Below are 26381 nucleotides of genomic sequence, written 5' to 3' on the forward strand. Positions count from 1 at the left end.
GCTGCTCTAACTTAGCCAGGTTGAGTATGTTACATGTATATATTCCCATAAAATATCATAAGAATATGCTCTATATGCATTTTCCATAAAAAATAATTAGAACAATGTATGTGTGATTTAAATTAATATTTTCTTCAATAGTTAGTTATTTCAAAGAGTTAATAGGTTTTTAGTTTGTTTTCTTTCTTTAATAGGAACAAAAATTCTCTGAGTTGTAGATTTGTTAATTGTACTACCGTAAAGTGACTGATCCATTTATCTTTTCTTTTTTTTTATCTATTCATTATAAATAATTATATTATTTATATCATTGATATAAAAATAAAGGGTTAGGCCTTTAGATATCTGGGGCAGGAATGTTAAAATATTTGGAAAATACAGTAATGCTCTAAATAAGCTTCTGAGATTTTTGAGGATTCATAAATGGAAGAGTTTCTGAGTTTTGCCCCAGACTGGTAAGACATTATTCTGGTGTTACATTGTGTAATGTTTTTGTATTCAAATGGTTAAAGTGCTGGCATCTGAAATTATATTTATTTGAATACCAGATAGGGTGTGGATATTGTTGTAACAACCTTGCTTTCAGTAAAGTTATTTCACTGTCAGACTAGTAGGACATCTTTTGCTCCTTCCAAATTAGCTAGTTTTTCATGGTTTTCTGTTCATATCTTCCACTAGCACCCCAACCAATACATGTTCTTTTATACTGAGGTATTGGTCTGTCAGCATGTTGCATGTTTAGTGGTCATCATTAATATTCTGTTAGCATTCACCACTGAAGAGAACCTGACTCTCCCATGCCATTTTTCTGTGTCCCACATTTATAGTAATAAATGCTAGAGAAATCAAGTCATCAAATTTGGTGCTGCAGTAAGTGGTGAAACCTTCTAAATGCCAATATTGTTGATATATTTTGCTGTTGTTTTGTTGCTGTTTAAAAGACATGTGTCTTGTTCCAAATGTATAATTTTGCAAGTTTTTCTTTACTGCTCAGTGCCTAATTTTTCTAGGCTGTGCATGAAAGGCTGTAAAATTCTGAGGACAGGGGCATTTTCTTTCCAGGTTTTTGTGAAACACATTGCATACCTTAGACATTGTACAAAAATAGCAAACACTGTCCCACCTAAAAATAGAAATATCCCAGTGAACAGTTTTAATCTCTAAAATATTTATCACGAAATTGAAGATTTGTTCTTCTCTCAAAAAAAAAGTCGAATACTTAGAGTGAAAGATTCTAAGTATGTTTGAATATTGAAAACAAATATCACATTTCTTTATTGAGTTGTCCAGACTGATGATAATAGTAAATAATTTTTTAATCATTTTAGAAGAAATAATTGAAATGAGGTTATAACAAACAATTGAGAATTGCTGAAGATGCATTTTAAACATTGATAAGTTCCATACTGGATTAGTGTGAGCCTTAGAAAAATGTCCCCACAGAGAGGAAAAATTATAAAATTGTATATTTCATCACTAGATTTTTGTTTCAGTGACCTTTCTTTCTGCTATAGTGCACGTGAGCACAATTTTTGTTAGCATGGTTTAAAAGGCTAGCACTTGGCTATGAAGAAGTTCAATAAATCAATAGCAATTGTTATGATAACAAGAAGTGGGACACTGTGGAATGGCAGTTGTAGCATTATGCATGGGTAGAGCCATGACTTGTTTGGGTCTATTAAGCTAGTATTTATCTATGATTACATAGGGAATTTGGTCATAGAGATGAAAGCTGGCAATTACTATGTAATAATCAACTTACTATTCCATAAAGATTCAATAAAGGTAAAAAGAATCAATCTGTATCTTTGCACAGTTACAAATAGTTTTACAAACAATCCTTAGATGTCTTTTTCACTTGTCACTTTCATAAAAAATGAAACTGTATAACATAGCATTACAGAAGTGGTAGGAAAACATGAAGCAAGCTCCTTACTCCTGAAATATGTTCATGCTAGTTTTGGCTGGGAAAGAGTTAATCTTCTCCCCAGTATGTAGCTGTGTTTTGGATTTGTTCTGGAAGCACTGTTGATAATTCAAGGGTGTTTTCCTCTCTGCTGAGCTATTCCTGCACAGAGCCAAGGCCCTTTCTGCCTCTCACACGCCCCAGCAGCCAGCAGGAAGCTGGGGGAAGGATGGAGAGGATGTCTTGTCTTCCCAAGTCGCCTTTATGTGTGGTGGAGGCCTGCCTGCCTGGAGATGGCTCAACAGTGGCCTGCACATGGGAAGTGGTAAATGAGCTCCTTGTTTTGCTTTGCTTGCATGTGCTATTCTTGCTTTCCCTGGTAAAATTATTTCATCTCAACCCATGAGACTCTGCACTTTCACTCTTTCCGTTCTTTTCCCAATCTGAGTGACAGGGAACTGAGTAAGAGGCTGTGTGGTGCTTAGTTGCCTTCTGGGATTAAACCAGGACAACATTAAACTGAAACCCATGAATATTTAATATTTATCTTACTCACACTTTTCAATAATTACTATTTTTCATTGTCATTTATTAAAATAAAAACAAGAAAAAAAAACAGAATGATTTTTTTTTTTTTCCTTCCAGGAGATTGATCTTAGAACTTCACATAGCCTTTGAATATATCTAGCTTTTTTTTATGAAATTACAAAGGCTGAATGCACAAATGCTGTTCACAAAATCCGTATATTACAAATAGTTTGCGTTCAATGAATCTTGGGTGATAGCTCTAAACAAGTAGAAAATAATAGGGTTTTTCAAAGCAAGTAGTAAGCTTCATAACCTCCTCCCAAGCTTCAGAACCACCTGTCACAGGTGATTGTGGTGGCAGAGGTCCAGCACATACAAAAAAAAGGGATGAAAAAAATGCATGGACAATGGGTCTGTGAGAAGATAGTAAGAGACTGTCTGAGCATACAAAACAGCTAATGATCAACTTGCTGCTGTTGGAAAACTGGGGGAAATGCACTGCAGAGCCACAAGGATTGTGCTACTTAAATATGCTCTTGTACTTCCACTGGTGAAAATTAATATTAATTATTTCAGGTAAAATTAATACAGGGAATTTATTACTGATAGGCATGTCTATCCTTGCACAGTTTTAAAGTAAACAACTTGTCATTCTTGTCTCTAACCAGATTTAAAACTCTTATGGTTCTTGGCCTTTGGCCTCCTCTTATGGATCTTTCTGACCTTTCCTGAGCCTTGAGTCCCCAGCTGTGATGTGGGAACATTTCAAAAATTCAATGGCAAATGCAGTTTGGCCCCTCCTCCTTTACCTTCGACTTTACCTTAGAAGACACATCTCTGTTTCTCTCTCTTCCTCTTGTGGGTTTTGGATTTTTTGGGGGATGGGGGTTTTTTGGTTGGTTGGTTGGTTGGTTTGGGCTTTTGGGGGGGTTTGGTTGGTTGTTTTGTTGGTTAGTTGGTTTTTAATGATGATGATGATAATTAATAGTGTATAAAATTGCATGTAGAGCTTTTTGCATCAAGATCTGCAATGGAAAGATTGAACTATTTTCAGAAAAGGTACTATTTTCAGAAAAATTCCTTTCAGCACAATACCTTTCCTTTTAGAACAGCTCATCTTTTGTTTCCTTTTTTCCTACCTACCTATTTCCACTTTACAACTCCTGGACTAGCTCCCATCCTTACCATCTTAACAAATAATTTTGAAAGTGGCACTGTACCAAAAGCTGTTCTGAAGTCATGACAGATTAGATCTACTGATTTTCCCTTGTCTGGAGAATCAGTTATCTTATCAAGAAAGCTATTGGGTTAGTCTGGCATGATCTGTCTTTGATGAACCCAAGATGCATTTTATCCTATTTTCCAATCTACTTCCTTTCCTAGTTATTAATAGAAAGTTACATTGAACATGATGTGCACTTCAATTAGTTTCTTAGTTAACTGTCTTACACCTTGAAGTACACTGAAGAATAAATCTGCTAACAGTGTAAGCATACAGTGCATTTCTTCAACTATAAAAAGTATCTCTTGAATATGATACTCATTGTGGCTCATGACATAGGATACTAATTTACTGAAGAAATATAAAGCCTTTAAGCTACCATAAAAAAGACAAATATATATGAACTTGAAAAAAAAATTATTTTGTTAATGGGAGGCTTCTTACTTGAGCATATAAAGTTCTCAAAATAAAGAATATAATTGCTCATAGTTAACCTGGTTATGTATTTTCCATATTTTGAAGTGCTTACTCATGCTTACTGAAGCATTCTTTAATTAAAAAAAAAAAAATACATAGAAAAGTTTGTTTGTTTGTTTTCTCATGATTCTGGAAGTGAGCAGAGTGATTCAGGTACCAGAGCATAGATGCCTCATGGCATTTTAGACTCGCTAGTGAATTCTGGCTTGCCTCTAGCAGCTGCTCTGAAAAGTGCAGATGTCCATAGGTTTCATGTCAAATCTACTACTGTGTGCATGCTCTCAGTCCAGACAAGCTCCCACAGTGAGCTTGTGTGTCTAGCCACCAGAATAATTTCAGAAATATGGCACATTCCAAAAAAAAATATAACATGTAATTTATGAAAATAGTTTCTAATTAATATAATGTGTACTGCTAATAGTATAAAAACCTTTAGAACAGTAATTGCTATAGGTCAGGTAAGGAAAACTGTCATACAAATCATTTGATTATTTCTGAAAGATCTCATATTAATTTTTAATGTATTCTTTAAAAAGGTACTGAAGAAGTCTGATCTATGGGCAAATTGTGTAACACAGTAACAGCTGCCACTACTGTTTTTATACAATCAACCTGGCAAAAAGCAGGGGGAAAATTTTTAAAAGTAAAATATGCAATAAAGTAAATATTCCTAAAGATGTTTTTTTTAAAGTTTAAAAAATTAATAAAATAGTAAAAAGGTAAATATTAATAAAAATATTTTTTTAAAAGTAAAAATCCTGTCAGACTGGAAAAGCAAATACCTCCATTTAGGAAAAGATGCATGCCATGGCCAAATGATCCATTTTGGGGTATTAATAGCCAAGACATCTGTGTCAATCTCACTTGCCATTAGAGTGCACACAGTGGAAGACATTGTAATTAAGAATAAGAGCTGTGTTAGCTGCATACAGGAAAATTTTGGAAGAGAATATACATTTAATTTTATGTCTGTACTTTATACCTTCATTATATGCAGTGTTTAAGTGTCCATTTTAAACAGCATTATTTTTCTAAAGTCTTACTGTTTTGAATCAAGAACCAAATCTTCAGATGCTCCGAATATGTCCAAGTTACCTAAAAATAAAGGGAGAAAAATTCAACCTTAGAAGTCAAACCTTTGGTCTGAAAATTTTTTTTCAGGCTTTTTTATTTATATTTAAAATATAATTTAAATAATAGCAAATAATCTATTCTATAATAAATTTTAAACATGGTTATATCCATGATATTATGAAGTTTTCAGTTCTTTTATATACCCTTCCATTCCCTTCGAAAAATCTTCATTTGAAAAACAGAGTGTGTGCTTACTTTTAGCAAGAAACCAGACTTAATACATTATTGCCTAATGTTTCTGTACCTGATTTTCCTGATGCCTTTTACTGTAGAGTCCTTTGAATTGGTGTCAAAGAAAATTGCACAAAGTCAATGTCCTCTAAAACTTAGCAAAGGTGGGAGGGAGACTATGTGTAGCATGCTAAATTATCATGCTCATCATTTTAGCAGAAAACAGAATTAGACCATTACAGAAATGGACCAATATTGCAAACTGCATGGTTATGTATACATATATATACACATATACTTGTGCATATGTATGCATAGCACATTCAGCTGCACTATGAACAGAAACAGTCATTTCTGTTGTGATAAGAGCTAGGTCTCTTTTATATTTCTCTAGCCATAGTAAAAGTGCAAGTTTTGACCTAGTAAGCAGAAGTACAAAAGAGATCATAGTGGGGCAATTTTCATTTTTTAAGATTCCTCTTGGTGAATAGAAAAAAACCTGAACTATGCACAAATACCTGAGATCGTAATTTCTTGCACCTTGAAGAACACGTTAAATATCAAAAATAGATAATAAGTAGCTTTTAAAATATTTAAAGTGATTCACAAAAATATTATGATGAGTGTCATGGGGTATCACGACAATGAGTTAAGATACTAAAAGAAATATTGTCATTATTAATGGGCTAACAGAAAATACTTACATTTTAAAAATCAACAAAAAATGTCCAGATATAATTTTCATTATTGCATTCTTTGTAGGCTCTTTTTTTTGGCTATGGGTCTGTAGAATCTCATAGTAATATTTTAACTTGTATGAATAGGCCTTCTCTTTCCAAATAAGAGCATTCATAAAAATAAGAATGCAGGTAATAGCACTGACTGATGAATAGGAATGACTGCTTACGATGGATGATTCAATGCACCCACAAAAATATCTTGCGTAAGTTTATAAATTCCCACTTGTAAATAGGATGTTATTTAGTGTGCTTATTTAACTGGATCTATTTGGACTGTTGCAGTGGGGTAGACAGATGGAAAAACAAGCGTGCTGTAACTAAGAACTTGCAATTCAGTAGGGATTTAGCCATTTGAGATAAAACCATATAGTATGGAGTCATAGGTTCATAGGGTATCTTAGGCTGGGAGGGACCTCAAGAAGTACCTAGTCCATCCTTTTTGCTGAAGCAGGGTCAGTTGTGAGATCAGATCAGGTTGCTCATGTCTTTATCTGGTATATCTAAACCTCCAAGGATGGAGACTGTTTAAGTCAGTTGCAGTGCTTGGCTGTACTACCAAAGAATAATTTCTCCTTAGGCCCAGTATGAGCTTCTCTTCTTTCTGTTTATCCTGATTTTAACTTGTCCTCCTAGGATGCATCAGTGTAAATAACCTGCCATTGTGTTCCTAGCTGTTGACATACTTGTGTTTCTCCCGAGGTCACTCTGTACAGCTAAAAGTGTTGGGTTTTTTCTCTTTTTGTAGTTTCACTCAAGGGAAGTTCAGCCCGAGTAATTCAAACACACTATCTCAGTCAAGTGAGGCAGTGAAGAGAAATCCTATGCTAATATTGCCCTTTATCATTCAAGGTAAGCCTGCATGGTACAGTGGAGAGATTGTTGTATATATACATATATATGACCTAACTTGAAATGAGCCAAGATATTGAAATATGTGTTAGCTGTAACATCAGCCATAGAAGTTTATGGTTGATGTACAGGATGCGTTGAACATTTGCCTTTTGCAACTTGAAATTCATCATATTGAGGTCATTTTATATACATTGGAATTGTTTATTCAGATTTCTGAAAATACTGCCCCTTGTTATCTTAAAGAGAACAATATTTCTTTCCCTGTTTTGATTTTTTTATTTATTTTTAAAATATTTTTTATGTTTATTACTTCATTAATATGATACTTTGGGCTTTTCTGTCAAGTTTTGTCAAAAAAAAAAATCATTTGTTCATAGTACAAAGAATTTTCATAGTACTGAAGAATGTCTGATGTCTCTGTCTTAGGTGTTGCTTTCATTATCACCCTAAGGAGTCATCCAGATTCCACAACATAGGCTGTCTAGTTTGAGCTTGAGTAATAGTGTCAGGAGGAACAGAGTGTTTTTCTCCCTCTGGAATGTAGCTAAATGTGAAAGCTAAATGTAAAGTTCATTATAATGCAGAACATGAGTTCAAATGACTTAAGAAATCTCACATTTTTGCCTTGTATCCAAGTGAAAATTTCCTAGTAGAGAATTATCTTTTTTACTGTAGTGGTTAAACCACAAACACACCATCAAAAAAGGGATGCCTTTGTGGCTTTTTTGGGATGCTCTTTTGCTCTTAACTTTTGCAGAAAACCTCTAGTATGAAGAGATGAACAGTGATGGGAAGGACTTAGTTTTCCTACTGCATAAGATTTCAGGGAATTTGATTTCAAAAAAACCCTGCTGGTTCCAAGGAGTGGTATTGGAGTCTGCCAGGTGCTTTATGGACTCTATCTTATAGATGGATTTTATCCAAAATTATTTCAGTTTATGGTACATGAGAACTGTCTGTGATATGAATTCATTCATAGTAAGTAGGGACAATTAGGAAATTTGGTTCAAAAGAATGTAATAAAATGCTAATGTGGAAGCATCTATCAAGAACTGAATTTCAACACATAAAGAATTTAGAAGCTAATCCACAAAACAATTGATTGTATTATATTTTATTAATTTTAAAAGGAAACCTTAGAATATTAAAAGTAAAAATTAAGAATTATCCATATTTTATTTTATTCTCTTCCACCTTTATGCAAAAATATAATGTTGAAAGCCAAGAGACGGCTTGTAAATGTCTGTGGTGGTGCAAGATGCATTGTCTTGGTCGTACTTCTGAAACAGATGGATGACAAGTCATATTGTGTTTGAGAGTAACTCACTTTCATTATCTTGATTCCAAATTAAGAAAGTTATAGTTGATTCAATAATTTACAACATGTAAAGCAGCCAAATTTTTTCTCCTTTCAGTAAATGTTTAGCAGCTATTTTAACAATGAGAATCGGAGTTCCCTGAAAAATGCAAAACATCACTAATTTGAATGCTTGTTTATACAGTTATTCCATGAATATTTCCAAGAACCTGTAAGAAAGACCTTTAAAATTCATACTCTTAAAAAGCTTTTGGCATTCCCATGCACAATTATTTTGGTGCTACCTATAAGGATTGCTGCACTATACTGGCAGAACCTTATGTGCTTTCAGCATTACATGTTTTACAGAGCAATTGACATAGTTGTTCCTAACTACACCACAGAATACATCAGAAAAAGATCTGGAAAGGCAGCTGAGGGAAGGACAAAGAAGAACTCAAATTGCTCTGACCTCTAAAAAAGATTCAGCAAGGAGAAAACTATATATTTGAATAATAACAAATATTATGAACTATTTTTCATTCCATTTTCATCTGAAGGCTAGAAGGGAAAATTACTGTACATTCTTTCTGGATGAAAAAAATCAAGACTCCCACCCAAAATTTGCTAAAAAATTTGTTGTGTGAATTTAGCTATACAAAAGCTGAGTTCAGTGGAAATTTATTTTATGTGTTGTTCATTTCTTTTAAAGCAATCTTTGAGAATTTTTTAATACCATTTTTCTTCCAATTTTTGACAAACTAAGGGCTTTAGCTAAAGAGAATAAGTTATCTTCAATTATTGCCAATATACTCCTTTCTTGGAAATTTTATTCCACAGGATTAAATTTAATTTTCTCAGGCAAATAGTTGTAGTTAATTTTGTATCAAAAGTCATGGTCAGTTATAACAAGATCACAAAGGCTTTATTGTTTTAAAGCTTTCCCCTGATTAGGCTTAGATTCTTCATGTTTAGCTTTCTTCATACCTAGAACTCTTGAGTTCTCTGCTGAGATATTATCATAAATGCATGATTACTTGGAACTAGGAGATGCATGAGAAATTCTTTGCAAAAGAAAAATACTTCTTTAAGTGGTTTTAGTGTTGAGTAGTTTTGCATTAGATACTATAGTTTTTTGTTCAGGAAGTGATTTCTAAACAGACCAATGTTGCTGTTTTAAATAGTCACAGAATCACAGAACATTCTGAATTGGAAGGGATACACAAGGATCACTGTATTCCACTAAAGAAAAACGGCTATGATGGCATTTGGAAACAATGCAGTCCAACCATAAACTCTTTACAAAACACAAATCAAAGATCTTCATCATGTTTTTTCTGGGTTTGTTTGCTTGCTTCTATTAATAGTTTTGTTGTGATGAAAATAGGAAGTCTGCTTCTTAAGGCACTTGTGCAAAGTATCTTTTTATCCATCATCAGTGATGTCATAAAACCAGGTCTTTTAGTAGGAAACCAACAAGAATAGTGCTTGAAGCATTTGGGGGAAAAAGGTAAATGGGTCAGATACTCAGCTACACCTGACCTGTGGATGCAGTGAAGGCAATCTTTCAAAGCTTCATGTGACCTCCTAGTCTCTTGAAATTTCCTGCATTACAAGTTACAAAGAAATAACTCTATCTTATATTAAATAAGGTAGGTATAAAGACTTCTGTGAAATCTCTTTTTGGAGGATGAAACAGTATCATACCCTCTGTTCCATTCCCATCAGTGCGACCAGCAACAGTGAGATGTTTAATGAAGAAGTGGTCATGCCAAATCCATCTGTATTATACTAGTGAAGAATGGCTCTAAATTATCTCCTAGCTATCTTTGGATAAAATTGTCTCATTATTTTTAGATAGATATTTGAAACAAAGAGAGGCAAAATTAAAATACAGAAAATATCAAGTCAGGGTAAAATCTAAAAACGCTAATGACACTATTTTCCTGCAGAAAAAAAAAGTTTCAGTTCTGGAAAGTACTGTCTGAGATATATTTAATCTTTAATGAAATTGGATGAAGTAGAAACATCTTTTGGTCCATAGGTTTTTATAACTATGGGCCAATAATATAGTATTATAGTATATAACAGCATAACATTTTTTACACAGAATTTAAGCTAAAATTAGCCTTAGAAAGCATATCTGGTGCTGATGTCACAATTTAATCTGACAGACAGTTCACTATTGGATGATGCATAATGAGTTCCCTATATCCTGATAAAGATAAATCTTCTTGTGCTCTGTGCTCTTTCCCTCTATAAAAGTTCAGCCTTCTCTTCCCTACTTTTAAAAAGTACTATGCACATACACTGGTTATGTTTGATACCACATAAACCAATCAAAAAACATTTCCCTCAAAGTTTGTACAAGTAGTATAACACACTACTATTCAGTGTATTTTCCACTTCACCACATCAGGTCTGTTGGGAGGAAAGGGTTAAAAGTGAAGATTGGCAAGGAGGGGGTGATCCTCTCAAATGACTTGGCAGCTGGGAATACCAAGGCCTGGAGAATATCAGTGTGGGGAACCATACATTATGCCTACTGCTGTTTATCCTCTGTCTGTTTTGAGAAGCAGAATTTCTGTGCAGAGATAACATAAGTGTTTACAGAAACTTGGAGGCACTCTCACAGACGTGCTTGAGCTCCCTGTTGGGAGAAAGATCAAAGCTCAGAGATCATAAAAAGCTCGGGGACGATCACAGCATGGTGGCAACCTACGCTTTCGTGGGCCCTTGATAAATGGGTGCAAACAGCAGCCCTGCCACCCACTGGGACTGGACGAGGACTGACAGTGCCTGTGCCTTCATTTTGTGTCTCTCTGCTGCCCAGGTGTTGCTTCAGGATTCTCCAGTCAGCAAGGAAATGAAATAAATTTGCTCTTCGCCTTTCAACCATAGTTTTGTAGTTCTGGTTACCTGCCCATGTTGATTCACACAAGGTGTCTAGATACCATACTCTGTAAGGTAGATTATTTATTTAGTACACTTAAATGTTCTAAAGTCACTACTCTGGAGAAATAAAAGTAGCCAAACATGAAGAAAATAAATTAGGTGTTTAGAAATGGAGCCTGTACAACATCATAGATCTAAAGACTTCAACATCTTCTTTAATGGAAACCTGGTGAAAGATCTTGGAGACAATAAACCTTTGAAAACAAATACAAAAGCCCAACACAAGAACCAGAACCAGAATACATACAAAATAAGGGTTAGAGAGAAAAATCAGCTAAAAAAAAAAAAATCCAGTTTTTGTGTTTCATTCAGGAAAAAAGAAGAGTTCTAGAGAAATTAGTATTTCTTACCACATGAAAGAGACTGGACTATGATGAACAAATACAAATTAAAGCCAGTGGCTCACATCATCACTCTGTTATAATACAAACATGAAAATGCTAGACCTGATGAAATAAAAAATGTAAATCTAAAGATGTATATTAATTTTTGATATTGAATGTAGTAAAGTATTAAGACTCACAGTGGTAATAGTAACTCCTAGTAACTTATTTGAAGACATTCATACGCTGTACCAAGATCCAACTACTCTTTTACCGTACACTCTGTTCATTCATGGCAAGGGAACTGAAGATGAAGTCCTAAAAAAACCAAAAGAAAGGTGTATTATTAGGACCAAGAGGCACAGGCTCCAGGACATATTTCAAGTTCATTTAATGAGGGCTTGAAGGGTGGATAGTCTTCTACTGCCACATGTATCATGAGCAGCTCTGCAATGCTGAAGGGAGGGAATCCCTATCAATGGGAGTAGCATAAATTGTTAGCTCCTTGGGAAGGAAATTCAGTCCAGCTGAATCATCACTGATGCCTCTTCTGCATTAATTAGCTCTAGTAATGATGATCCAGCAGCGCTCGTGTACTTGAAATCTTGTTATTTTTATACATAGCAAAATGAAGTGTTTTGTAGTTATTAGTTGCTATCTTTCATGTACCAACAAAATGTGGTGTCTTATTCAAGTGGAAATCTTTCAGCAAGACTTTTCCTAAGCTCAGCAAAAATCTTAAATAGTGTAATTGTACTGCAATACTTGAAAAGTTAAAGGCCTGTTAATCACAGAGAACCTATATGATTATCCTCCATGAGGTTTTTTAGTCTTTTCTGCTCATTCTGGGTATATGTCTGACCCTGGTTCCCCTCGCTGGAGCTGATCCCAGCTCCTACATTCAGGCTGGCAGCCTTGGCTGTTCCAGTCCCCAGAAAAGTGCCAGTCACACCCTGCCCTACCATCCTCCATTACAGCCTTCACAGTCCAAGAGAGGGACAAACACATAGTCCAAGGGAGTCCCTGACATATGCAATCACCCAATTGTGAGTGCAGGCAGGGATGTAAGAGCCTGGGGTGGACTGGAAATGGGGTGACCAGGTCCAGCCAGCCTGGGTTTGTAAAAGGTTTGTAAAGTGCTAGGTGACTAACCTGTTGTCCCTCTATGATGTGACCTGCTTAGTGAATGAGGAAAGGCTGTGGATGCTGTCTTCCTGGACTTCAGTAAAGCCTTTGACACTGTGTTCCACAGCATTCTACTGCAGAAACTGGCTGCTTATGGCTTGGATGGGTGCACTCTTGCTGGGTAAAAGACTGACTGGGTGGCCAGGGCCAGAGAGCGGTGGTGAATGGAGCTACATCCAGCTGGTGTCCAGTCACAAGTGGCATGAGTCTCCAACCCAGGAGACATTTAAAAGACACGTAGACTTGGGGTACAGTTTAGAGGTGGTCCTGGCAGTGTCAGGGTAACTGTTAGACTCAGTTTTCCTAGGGATCTTTTCCAACCAAAATCATTCTACAGCTGCTAGAGAGCCATATAATAACTATATTATATAAGTTAACCTATTGTTAATTAGCTAAGAAGTGCAGCAATATTTCTGTAAGGATTTTTTTACAGAGGTTTTGTGCGTCCTAGAAGCTTGTAATAAAGCAAAAAGAGGACTCAATTTTACCTAAAATCTTACAATTTTTACTAAGAATGCTACTTGTAGTCTAAGGATTTACAAATTGTTGCTTCAAGAAGATCAGGAAAAGAATACAATTTTACACCAATTGTTTTTATTTTACTTGAATCAAAAGGCCTAATTTCCATGATCTGTGCTCTTATTCCCAAGTGGAAAATGAGTAGTTCACTTGTCAGTTTCATCTAAAGAACTTTCTGTTTTCTTCAAGAAATTCTTGAAGCCAGTTTTCATCACGTCTAATTTATTTCACATAATTTTTCAGCCTAATCTGTTAATTAAACTTGTCCTTAAACCAAATAATTTGGGGAATTCTAAGACCACATGTTTAGGATTAAAAACTCCTGAAAATAAAAGGTATAAGTTTTTCATATGTAGACCAAGAACTAAATGTTTTTCAGAAATATTTTTACCCTCACTATTTTGGACAGTGTAAAAGCATAGGAGATGATTAAACAAGCCCTTGGATAAGCCAGTTGATGTAAAACACAAGATGGCCAGGATCATGAGGAATGTTGTTCATGCAGAAAATTAGTCTTAATTCCTCTTTCAAGAAAGATATCTTATTTGCATAATAATTATTCTCACTCTTTTTGCTTCCATCTCCAACAGTGCAAAAATTATTCTTATATGTACAGTTTCTGTCATCAATTTTCTGTCCTAGTCAAACAGCCAAGGCAAAAATCACTTTTAGTTTTGATCCATTTGTACATGGAGTTGAACATCTGTGAAGTTTACCATTGCTGTAGTTGGAGAACTGGTTAACCATAGTACAACTATTCCTGCAATATTTTTCTTACATATGGATTAATCAGTTCTATGCCAGCCTCTTGGAATGGTCCTTTGCCTTTTACTGATAGATTTACTCTGGAAATCAATGTTGTCAGTGTTTCATAGAATCATAAAAAAATAAAATGGTTTAATTTGGAAGGATCCTTAAAAGTAATTTATTTCTTACTACTCTGTCAGGGCAGGGATACTTTTTACTAAACCAGGTTGCTCAGAGCCCTGTCCAACCTGTTCTTGGGATGGGGCATCCACTATTTCTCTGGGCAACCTGTTCCAGTGTCTTACCACCCTCACAGATGACGTTTTCTTCCTAATGTTTAATCTAAACCTACTCTCCTTTGGTTTAAGACCATGCCCTTTGTCATACCAAAACATGCCATTGTGAAAAGTTCCTTTGCAGACTTTTTGTGGGCCCCTTTTAAGTACCAAAGGCTCCTATAAGACGTCGCCTTACAACACATAATATCAACCACAAGGAAGTCCCCATGCTATTCATACTGTTAAAAAAGATTCAATTCATGGACCAAGGAAATTGATCAAGGAAAAATGCCCCTGGATTTAAATGTTCTTCATTGTCTTTTTCCTCAAGCCTCATGACCTCTATCCTTCAATGTAGTAGAAAAAGTTCAGCTGTAATGTAGCATCCAGAAGAAAGAAAAACAAGAAGAAATATGGATAGCACAGGAAGCACATGCCTCCCCACATGCCCACTCCAGATCTATACCATTTCCAAATAAGGAAGCCTATGGGAAAATTTTTATCTGAATATGATCGCTTGTTCAGGGTTGGATACCATTCCCCATGTAATTTAAAATGCTGCAGCTGATTTCTCTTAACTTGGTGTATCTTCCAAGGGTTGATTTATTGTTATATTCAAGTTCTTACAGCTGTCATAACTTGACAAACCCCAGAGCCTTCACTCAAAATAGCACTCTAGTGTAGCAACAAATGGTCATGTGCTGGAAAGATAGGTTTTGGGTAAGTTTTCTTCCTTTTTTTCAGTTGTTTGGTTGGGTTTTTGTTGGGGTTTTTTTATTATTATTATTTTGGTCACAGAAATAGCTACTTCATTTTATTGAAGGCTTCAAACTTATAGATTCCATTCTCTACATAGCCAGTGGAGTGTAGTTTGTGCATGTAGGTTAGATGCCTAACTGCATATTAAGAATACCTCAAAATATACTTTTGCTACAAGAAGCATGATTATTCCTTCTGTACCTATTATTTAATTGAAATGTATCTGGAAAAAATGAAACGGGGCAAAATCCTCTCTTTCTCCAGGCTCTATAATTTTACTAAATATAGTACTTTGAAAAGTAGTGACAGTGTATTATTTTCATGGACAATTTGTGCAGCAGCAATGCAAGAGGCTTCCTCACATTAAAAACTCTGCATTCCTTGAGTTGATCTTCCTATAGATAAATATGATTTAAACACCCAAATTCCTCCTTGTCCTTTTGGTACTTTCAACTTATTAACTAATTTCAACTGATAGAAATAATTTATAACCTAAATAGAGAAAAATGGGGTGTGGGCGTGGGCGTGGACATGTGTGGGTGTGTGTGTATCTTTCTTCTGGGGAAAAAAAACACAACAGAACTACCCCACAGGCAAAAAATCCCCAACTTTTGGGTAAAAGGCCTTTATTTAGAAAAGACTGGATACTTATTATTTTCTGATATACTATATCTTTGCCTAAAATTAATTCCCTTCTGTTATTTATCTTTTCTTATTTCTCATGAAAAAAGTGACCTGTTCTGTTTCATATATGAAAGGTGCACATTAAAAGAATATGAGCTAGCAAATATCTTTACTGAAGCACTGTTGGCAGCCAAGATCACTGACAACTTCCTGGCTGTGATTCATAATCTATATTGGTGCCTTTGAGACAGCAAGCTATTGATTTTTCCCAGTCTATAATCCAAGACCATATACACTGCTTGTTAGACATCTGTGGGAATATAAACTGAGTTTTGATACAATTTAGGGAGCTTCTGTTAGCGTGGCACTTAGTTTTTGTCTTTGAGAAAATCTTTACACATCTGTGTAATCTTTAAGAGATTTTTAACAGTTAATTCAATAGAGTTTGGGTTGTTTCTTTTTTTTTTTTTTTTTTTTTTGCTTTTTCCTTTTTGTAAACTGCTTTCCTGAGTGTCATGTGAAGCAAATTTTAAGTGGGCAATTATAACATATTGTGAAAACTTTCTAATGCTGTTATTGCATTTATGGAATATTATGAAGCTTATGTAGAAATGCCATAGGGAACGGTTTTAATATATATTCTTTTAAATATTATTTAGCATTTGTCCAAGAATATTTTAAGGGCTACCATATAAGGAGGACAATGGTGATGTACTTTGTGGACTTCAGTTGGTAGAAATATTGTCATGCATGTCATCACATTGCATGCAGGTTTAGAAGGCTAGGAAAATATTTACCATCTCTCCAAAATCAAAATAATGCATTCTTGACTGTATATTATAATTTAGCTAAACTTGAATGATCCAGAAACCATATAATCAGAGTGGGGTAATTGCTTGTTTTAATTTATATGATAGATAAATTTTCTTAAATAATAAGGAAAAGAATGTTGATATCCATGTATTTAGAGATTAGCTATATATAGCTAAAATTTTGTATTAGAAAACTGGAGCAATTTTCTTAAGTAGTGGAAAACAACAATTTTCAATAACATGAAACAAAATCACATTGATACAGACCACTTTTAAATGGAATTTTTCCAGAAGCCCATTTCAAATTTGAAAATAGTTTTTCATAAAGGGTTGGTTCTTTTTTTTTCACTAGTGCATTTATCTACAATTTAATTGGTTTCTATGAAAATAAACTAAGTTTCTAATTCTCTGTATGTTTATACATTTCTCAACATGAAGATCATGAGTAAATCAACTGAATTAGTATAATGCTTTAAGTTAAACAAAAGGCAATGTTTTTGCAAGGTCAAACATAATGGAATGTGGAAAAAGTTAGAAATTTAGAATAGATTGAATTTATTAATTTTGGTTTCAATCAGATAGCATATTTCACAACATTGGTCCCCACTCTTTGTATAATTTTATAGTCATATTTAAGCTGAATTATTTACACAAAATCTTTAGATAAGCCCCCCTTAAAAAAACCAAAAAAACGAAAAAACCCTTTTTTTTTTATTCTGTTCTTAAGTACTATGTGGAAATATCTTACATCTTCCAGTCTTTATTTTTCCTAATTTCCTATCCATCTTCTGGGATGTAATATGGAGCATGAAGACAACTTATATGGAACTGCAAAATGAAATAGGAAGGACAAAATGATAAAAAAGCAAGGAGAACATGTTGAAGTTTTGAATGCTAATTACAGTTCACTAGGTTATCCAGACCAAGCAGCCACAAGAGGAAAAGGAAAGATTTTGTGTTTATGCTTTCAACTCTTCTAACGTCAAGAAAAATATTTGTTATTCATTATTTTTGGAATTCTGAAAGGATTTTAGATCCATTTCTCATCGCAAAAACGTGAGAAACTAATCATGCTTGCTCATATCACAAGATGGCAAAGAATGAGCAGACACTCTGGTCATTAACACTCTTGAAATGGATGTGATGATAAAAACAATAAAGTAGGAGATAGTTATCAATAGCAAATAAAACACTTTTACTAAACAAACTGCTGTTCTCACAAAAAGGAGTTCAAGGCTGTTCTCCCTACATACAGGTAGGTAGGTAGTTCAATAGAGGTTCATCTCTCTCAAGTTCAGATGATGTTTTAAAAGTGGTTAAAAAGTGTGGAGAAATGTCAGTGCTTAGTGCATGTCTAGGTTTGTACTCTTACAGAAAGGCTGGAGACTAATGATCCTCTGTTATAATTTTCTTCTGGAATTCTACACACACAGCTATACCAAAGACACAGAAACACCACGCTGCCCTGTTAGTTGCCCATTCCTATCTTCTAAATTCAGTATTGTAACAAAGGTTGTTTTCCCAATATGAAAGTTAATATATGATAATATTCAAATCATACAGTGTGAGGGACAAGTATTTCCAACTTTATTCTTTTATTACTCAGCAAAACTTGCCCTCCCCCTTGACTCAATTCCCTTCTGCCAGCAATAGTCACAAGCCGGCTTTTAATGAACATCAAAGAGTTAAAAATAAACATGTGTTTTGAGAGTTCATTTTCATGTGTAGTTGTAGGAAAGGATAAGATCACGTTAACTAAAATGCATGCATTGTACTTTCATCCAGAGACAAACTCTAGAGATCCGTGTGTGTAATAAAACCCCAGTGTCCCTGGTCAGGATATTATAAATGCTCCTTCCTTCCTTCAAATAAGAGTATCAGTCCTCACAGAGAAATGTATTCAATGCCTGTACCACACCATTGTAAGCTGAAATTGTGCAAGCTTTTCAAGTGTCTATACCTTCATTTTTTGCCTTTTGCTCATTTTCAATAGAAATCTGCCTTTCTCCTCAGCTAAAGGGAGCAAGTTCTAGAGTAATAAACTTAGTAAATTATAATTCCTCTCACTTTTAGGACCTAGGATCTGGAAATCAGCACAGGGCAGAAAATGGGCAAGCCTCACGCTATATAGGGGTACAATATGTTGCACAGATCATGAAGTATACCCCAGCAAAGGGAGTCACAGCATTTGATTTTCACTTGGAGTTGGAAATGGGTGTAATTATGGAGATTGTCATTTAATAGGAAACATGTTAGGACTCGTGTTTTTTGTGGGATTCCAGTTTTTAAAGGACTTGCTCTTTGGAACTCCCTTTTTCAAGGAAAGTCCAAAGGGCCAACTGCCTTGCTAGATTTATATTTCTAAGACTCAGGGAGGGAGAGAGCAACAGTGACCACCCATGTCAATGAAGACAAAATATATACAGAGTAGGGGAGACGGCTTCCTCTGATTTGTGAAAGCCCAAGTAAGTTTTTAGACTTTCTACTAATTTACTTGAGAAAAAGACAATGGCTTCCAAAGTAGATGAAAAACACTGAAGAGGAATTTTTGGAAACTTGTGAAGGCCTTCTTGGTTCGATAGAAATAGGCAAGGACCTGTAAATAAATATCTCGAATTGGACAGCTTTTTATACATCAAGAATAAGAAAGGGTATCAGTCTCTTAAATTGTTATCATTATTTTTATAATTTTTATAATATATTTTTATTTATAATTTATAATTTATTTATAATTTATTTATAAAAATATTTTTATATTTTTATAATTATATAAAAATTGAGAATTTTAAATATTTACTATAAATGACAGAAAATTGCTATTTCAAAGTTATTCCTAGTAGCCTATTACATTGCAAGAAAAATTCAGTGAGACTTTATCACTCTTTCTGTCAGAAAGAAGGAAGCATGTTTCATAATTCCTTTTTAAAATAATTTCAGAACTTCTGTATTTCATGGATTTAGATTAGATCAACTAACATCACAGAACCTCTAATTCATTTAACCTCCTCTTCCAGAATAGCATTCCTGTTATCTGCAGATGAAAAACATATATAAGGAAAAATGAGAATGAGGATTTATATATATATTTATATATATATATTTAAACCAGCAACAAGAAGACTATCTTTTGAAGCTCAGCCATCTCTATTTTAAGGATGGATGATGATTGGTCCTTAACCTGTTTTATTTTTCTCAGAAATTATATTCTGTATTCTTTCCTCAAATATGAAGAAAAATAAAGGGCTAGTCCCTAGTCCACAGGGCTAAAGTATAGGCCTCAGATTCTTAGAAAGCAATTATTGTAATGAAACATTAGAATATTTCTGTGACTAATTATGAAGATTGTCATTTAATATGGAACATTTTAGGACTCATGTTTTTGTGGGTTTCCTGTTTTTAAAGGATTTTTTTCCCTGCCAATTCCCAGAACTCCTATTTACTTCAGTGGTAGCTGCAGGTGCCAAAAATCCACTTGAATAGTCCATACTGATTTGAAATTTTGCAGTGGCCTTTCTCTCACACACATGCTCACACATGTTCCTCTTTACCTTTCTCTCTTTTTCCCTCCATCTGCCCAAGATTAAGGCCAATCTTGCCAGACATGGATACTCTTATAGTGGAGATATGAAAATTACAAAGAAACAGTTAAATGAATGGGGGTGGGGGCAGGAGGGAAGAAAATAGAAATAAATTTGAAGTTCTTATGCTGATTTTTTTTTTTCCCAGAACTTTTCAAAAATAAAATTCAACCTTACTAAGAGGAGCTAGATTTCCTAGAATATTAATTGAGACTCACGGTACATGCAGATGACTGAATTCTTTTAGAAGCACCTCTAATGCATTTTTACAAGGGTCATTGTGTTTTACAATGTAACAAAAAAAATAAAGAAAAGAAAAAGGAGAATAAATCACATTTTTACTATACTTGAAATAAAAATAGGCAATTGGAAATGCATTGTAAACAGGATTATTCAAACTCAGCTTGCCATAAGATAGAAATAGCTTTTAAGCAGGCTGTTATATAAAGGTCCGGTATTTCTGAGATTTTTATGAGAGTAATCTAATGCATTGGTCAGACAAGGTTAAGAATAATGCCCTTGCAGTCTCCCTAGATGCAATGATAGTATTTGATGTGAATAAAAAGGCTACACTTTCTGGGTGTTGCTGAAACTGAACTGCATAGACATCTATTTGGAGATTTGGTTATGAACTTTAATATTCCTCAGGAAAAAATAAAATCAAATAAAATTTGCACAGTCTTTTTGAATCTTTTTTTTTCCTTGAGTTTTGTACTTATGCTTTGCTGTCCATCTTTTCCTCTTTTCTCCACATTAGCTTTCAAAACACTTCCTGAGGCTTTTAGAAATGTCGTAAACTTACTGTATCATTACTGATGCACACAAACAGGAACATAAATGAATACTGTATGTGGATGATATTCTTCTTTTTATAACCCATCCTGATATTTCAATCCCAGCTATTACACTGTTCATAAATCAGTTTGGGATCCTCTCTGGCTTTAAAAGTAATTATAATAAATCCAAAGATATGTTTATGTATAGGAGGCCAATTGAACCCTTTGCTTTTCAGTTTCCATTTAAATTGGTCTCCAGAGGTCTTTCCCCAGGTTATTTATTCCTTTTTCTTTAGATCTGCTGTACAGATTTAATCTTGCTTCTCTGCTTTGTAAAATTCAAGAGACGCTGTACAGGTGGTTTTCGTTCTCTCTTTTTTTTTTTTTTATTAGGGGCAAGAGCTGTCATTAATTAAAATCAAAATGCATTTTGTGTTCTTCTCTGATAATAAATAAACTTATTATGTTATAGTGAAGACTGGCTAAGAAATGTTTCTAGGTACCTTGAAAGGAATTGCCTAATTCATTTAGTTATTTTAATACAGAAAAAAAAAATGTTAGTCTGCTCTGTAATTCTTCCTTTTGCCTGACTGTTAAGTAGAATTCAGCTTGTAAGTCCTTTCTTTCTGCATCTTTCTGCCTGATTAAATTCCCGTACAGGAATCATATCAAGGTAAGTTGGCATGTCAGTAGGTGTGGATTAGAGCAACAGAACTGCATGGCTGGAAAGCTTTGTCTGATCACACAGACTTCTGATTTCACAAAGCTATTCTTCCAGAAATGCAGCAAATGCCAGAGTATCTTGAAAGAGGTCAGCTGAGAGAGAAGATGCAAATCTTAGCAACGACCTGTTAAGAGCAATGTAAAAAATAACAGAATTTATTTCATGAAACATAGACCTGAGGAACATCCTTCCACATCATTTTATTTCATCCTTTTCATTTTATCTCCATCCCCTAAATAAAATGTGAACCACATGTAAAATTCAAATCTGTGATTGAAAAAGTCCCTTTTCAAATATAATAACTCATCAAATAAATATAAAATATTTCTAATCCTTTTCACTCTCTTTGCGGGTGAAGAATATAACTTAATCTTTATAAGAGAGAGATAAAAACCAGTACTTCATATACTTTGATTGTGAAATAATTTTCACTCTAAGAAGCCATACTTCAACAATTTGATGTTACAGGAATGGGCATATGAGGAGGGATATTTATGAAGAGCAGTAATGTGCTGACCTTAGTATGCATCAAGGCTGTTTATGTCCAGGAGCTGCCAGAATACAGAGAGGAGAGGAGTTTTATAAGAGAGAGGATTTTTTCTTTTTTTCAGTTTTTTTTTTGGGGGGTGGGGAGTGTTTTTTTGGCTTGTTGGTGGGATATTTTTGTTTGTTTAGGTTTTGGGGGTTTTTTTGAGGGAGAGTAGGTTTTTTAGGAAAGCTCTGAAAGACATGTTGTAATCAGATACCCAGAAGCTGTGGCTTTACGAACATCACAAATTATGAAAAAAGGTATGAAAAGGAATATAAAAAAAAATTCATATGCTCTTCTAGAAAGTGGGAGTTTTTCTAGACATTGAGATTGTAGAATTAAGAAATGCTGGATGCTAATGTAAGCTGAATCAGAAAACCAGACTAGAAAAAAGGGATACCTGCAAGGACCAGATAAGCAGGTTAGCTCAAGAGATTTCATTTATCTCTCACCAAAAAGATTCAAGTTTCTCTCTAAATTACAGAGAATGATTGTTTTGATGTTTTTTTTCCATTTCATTTATATATATTTTTTTTAAAAAATTTCTTTTCAGATGCTAACAGACAGTCTCTATTTTTGAAATTTTCTGGAACATTCAATTTTAAGAGGGTAAAACACTTCCACTTCAGGGTTCATGTTAGTGCACTATCACATCATGATGGCCACTGCCATTTTTAAATTACCTCACATATTGACTGGAGGATTGAGATATATCTGCTACTAAAGGATACTAAGCAAACTGGCCAAAATACTTTTTCATTAATTCAGATCAATATTCCCAAATGAGCCTTTCTATAGGACAGCCTTTCCTGGCAAGGTACTGCAGAAACACTTTATAAATATTAATCCAAACAATATAACTCTTTATAAAAGCAAATATGCAAGTAATGTCAGTGTTCTAGATGGCTTCAAATTTCTTTGCTGTTTGCATACTTTCCTTGTTTTGAGATAGTAGCTTTATTTCTGTTAAATCACAACCAACTATGTTTTGGAATGTCAGTTTAATGTACAGATTTATCAGCTCATCCCATATTGAAGACTTTCTGTAGTCTTATCCTAATCCACTTGTGAAAAATACAGATTTAGTAAATTATTACTCTGTTTGGACATGCACTAAGATGAATGTCTTCTGAATGAAGTTAAAATCCATTTTCAGTCTAACACAAACCTTTACTTGGACTTGTATCTGTCTTCATAGAATCAAACAGGTCTTGCTGGTATTTAATGTGGTTTTTTGGGTTTTTTCAACAATGAAAAATTATCTTCCTTTCCATTCATTTCCAAATGACTGACATCAACCTTCTCTGTATCCTCTCCAATGGAATGAGCTCCTCAAAATCTTGCAGCCTAGATACGGCAGGGATAGAGTTAATACTGTGCTTTAGTAAGTGGTACTGTGCTGTGGTTTAGGGATTTAGTATTGAGAATAATGTGGATAGCACATTAATGTTTTAGATGTTCCTAAGTGGTGCTTAATCTAAATCAAGGACTTCTCTGTCTTGTGCTCTGCCCATGAGCAGATTCACAAGAAGCTGGGAGGAGCACAGCCAGGACAACCACCCATGACCCAAAGTGGCCAAGAGATATTCCATGCCACAGAGTGTGATGGCCAATATATAAACTGGGAAGTTGTCCAGAAGACATTGATCGCTGCTCTGGGGTACGCTGGACATCGGTCAGCAGGAGGTAAGCAACTGCAATGTGAATCACTTGCCTTTCTTGGGTTTGATTTCTCCCTCTCTCCTTCTCATTACAATAATTGTTGTCATTACTCTTATTTTATTTTATTCAATTTATTAAACTGCTCTTATGTCAGCCTGCAGGTGTTACCTTTTTCTGATCCTCTTTCCCATCCCACTTGGGTCATGGATAGGAGAAAGTGAAAGAGCAGCTGCAGAGTAGTTAGTTGGCCACTGGTTTTGAGCCACAACAGTCCTTGAAACTGAATTGAGACCTTGAAACTTATTTTAGTAATGGTTCTTTCTTTAGAAGCACACTTTTACACAAATGAAGCTATTGACATTTTCCTGGGAATAAACACTGTCTCTATAGAAAAGCCTGTAGGATCTTGAGCCTATTAGGTTCTGAGATGCCATTTGCTTTTCAAGTGAATACTTAGTGGTGATTTTGACCGTAGGAATACATATGAGGTTTACACTCCTGCCTGCAAAGGATACATAGATTTTGGAGACCTTCAGTGTGCTTACCTCTTGGCTTAAAAAAAAATAAAAATAAAAATAAAAATAGAACTGGGTTCTCTTTCTTAGAATGTCTTTATATCCATTTTTCTACTGAAAACTCCTGGATATGCAAATCATGAGGCTATCCTGAAAGGCTTATGTGTTTGGTAAATTTCTTTTGGTTAGGAAGAACATGAGAGTGGCAGTAAGCATTTTCTACTGGATACATAGTAGAGGTTCAAAAACTGCATTGAACTATCTGTATTATTGCACAATAGTTTTGATGTTAAGCAGGATTTGTGGATTATATTCACCTTTTATAATTTAAAATCTCTCTGAGTGCCTGAACATATAGGATTTAGAAATATTAAGAGGTGCTTCTCAATGTCCTTGGTTCTCTTTCAAAAAGTTTTTACATAATATGTGTGTGCCTACATATATGCAAATACATATCATTAGATTTGATTGGTATTTTTTCCAAGATTTCCCTCAGTAAAGGGAAATAATTTGATCCAAGTCATTCTAGGATCAATGAGAATTGTATCATTGATTACTGTGTAAATATATTCAGTTCTGAAGTATTCAGCTCTGGTCTCAGTTACAGACACAGTGTTACGATTGCTGGGGGCAGTCTAATTCTCTAATTCTTGGTCTTGGTAATTTAATTGGTCTTACATAAATCCAGGGAAAAATTTCTTTGAATAAACATGTTTTAATATGAGTACCAGAGATAGTTTGTCACTACAGAATGATACATTTCTGATATAGGGCAATACTAACCAGCCTAATTTTTATTACTTTTGTGCTTATTCTAGGAATTTTTCTTGGTATGCATATTTCTGTTTATTATAACATCGGCAAGTGCAAAAGTCATTCAGGTCAAGTAGACCCAAAACCATTCTGACAAAAAAAACTACATTATGTTCTTTTATGATAGCAGAATTATGCACATGAACTCTATGAAAATCAGACTTGGTTTTATTATGCTTTTTTAAAGTTATTTCCTTAGATGTTTTGAAAGTACTTTTCAGAGCTCTATTTTGAACAGATTAATTAGCTACTATCACATCATATAATTAAACTTTCCTAGAATATGGGGTTGCATTTAAAATGTACCTACTTGCACCAGTTCCATGTTTTAAGCTACAAGGTCTAGAAAACTCAAGAAGTGTTTTGCACATCTTTGTGTGTAGTTCTCCTCTTTATTTGATACTACATAGGCCCATAAGACATGCACAATGCGAATGATAATGAAAGAAGTTGGATATGGCTATTTATCTTCTTTTAACAGCTAAGACCAGGGAAGAAGCAACAGACATAAAGAATATTTAAAAACAAACAAACAAACAAAACAAAACAAAAACTCCACATATTTTATATCATTCTTAATCTTTGGAACACCATCCAAAATATAACTGATTCCTGATTTTGACAGGATTTGAAACAGGCATAAGTATCTATGATATATATATTTCACTTAATTAAAAACATTAAGACTGAATAAACAAACAGGAACTTATTATGAAAATCATTAAGGAAAAGAAAGTTGAAACTAAGGTAGAATTTCAAGATTTACTGATTTTTTTAAAAAAAACAAAACTGTAAAGATATAGTTACAAACCAGATATAATTTAAATGGAGAAAATTTGGAAACAAATTTATTAGGAGGCAGGTTTTACCTTAGAATTATTGCTTCAGAAGTACTCATTGCTGAAAATAAACCTGAGGGAATGCTTTTCCACTTATTATAAGCCTGATCCTTGATCTTGCAGTATGCTGAGGTTTGCTTTTTGGGCTCTGTGCTTTAATTGTTTTGGCTAGCACCATGCTGAATTGCAACCCTGGCCTTTAACTGCTAAGAGGATATAACTCTAGTAAACAGAACAACATATCCATGGCAACCTACAGTTTTACTTCTAACTCTTCAAAACACAAAAGGGTAATTATTTTTTTTCATTATATTTTTATATTCCTATGGCTCATAATAACAGTGATGACCTCCTGGCTGGGCATTTCCAAGCTATTAATGACAGGCTGAGTTATGCGACCTTGACTTCACCTGGAG

The sequence above is a fragment of the Parus major genome, chromosome 2 (assembly GCF_001522545.3).
Source record: "Parus major isolate Abel chromosome 2, Parus_major1.1, whole genome shotgun sequence".
Classification (NCBI taxonomy): Eukaryota; Metazoa; Chordata; class Aves; order Passeriformes; family Paridae; genus Parus; species Parus major.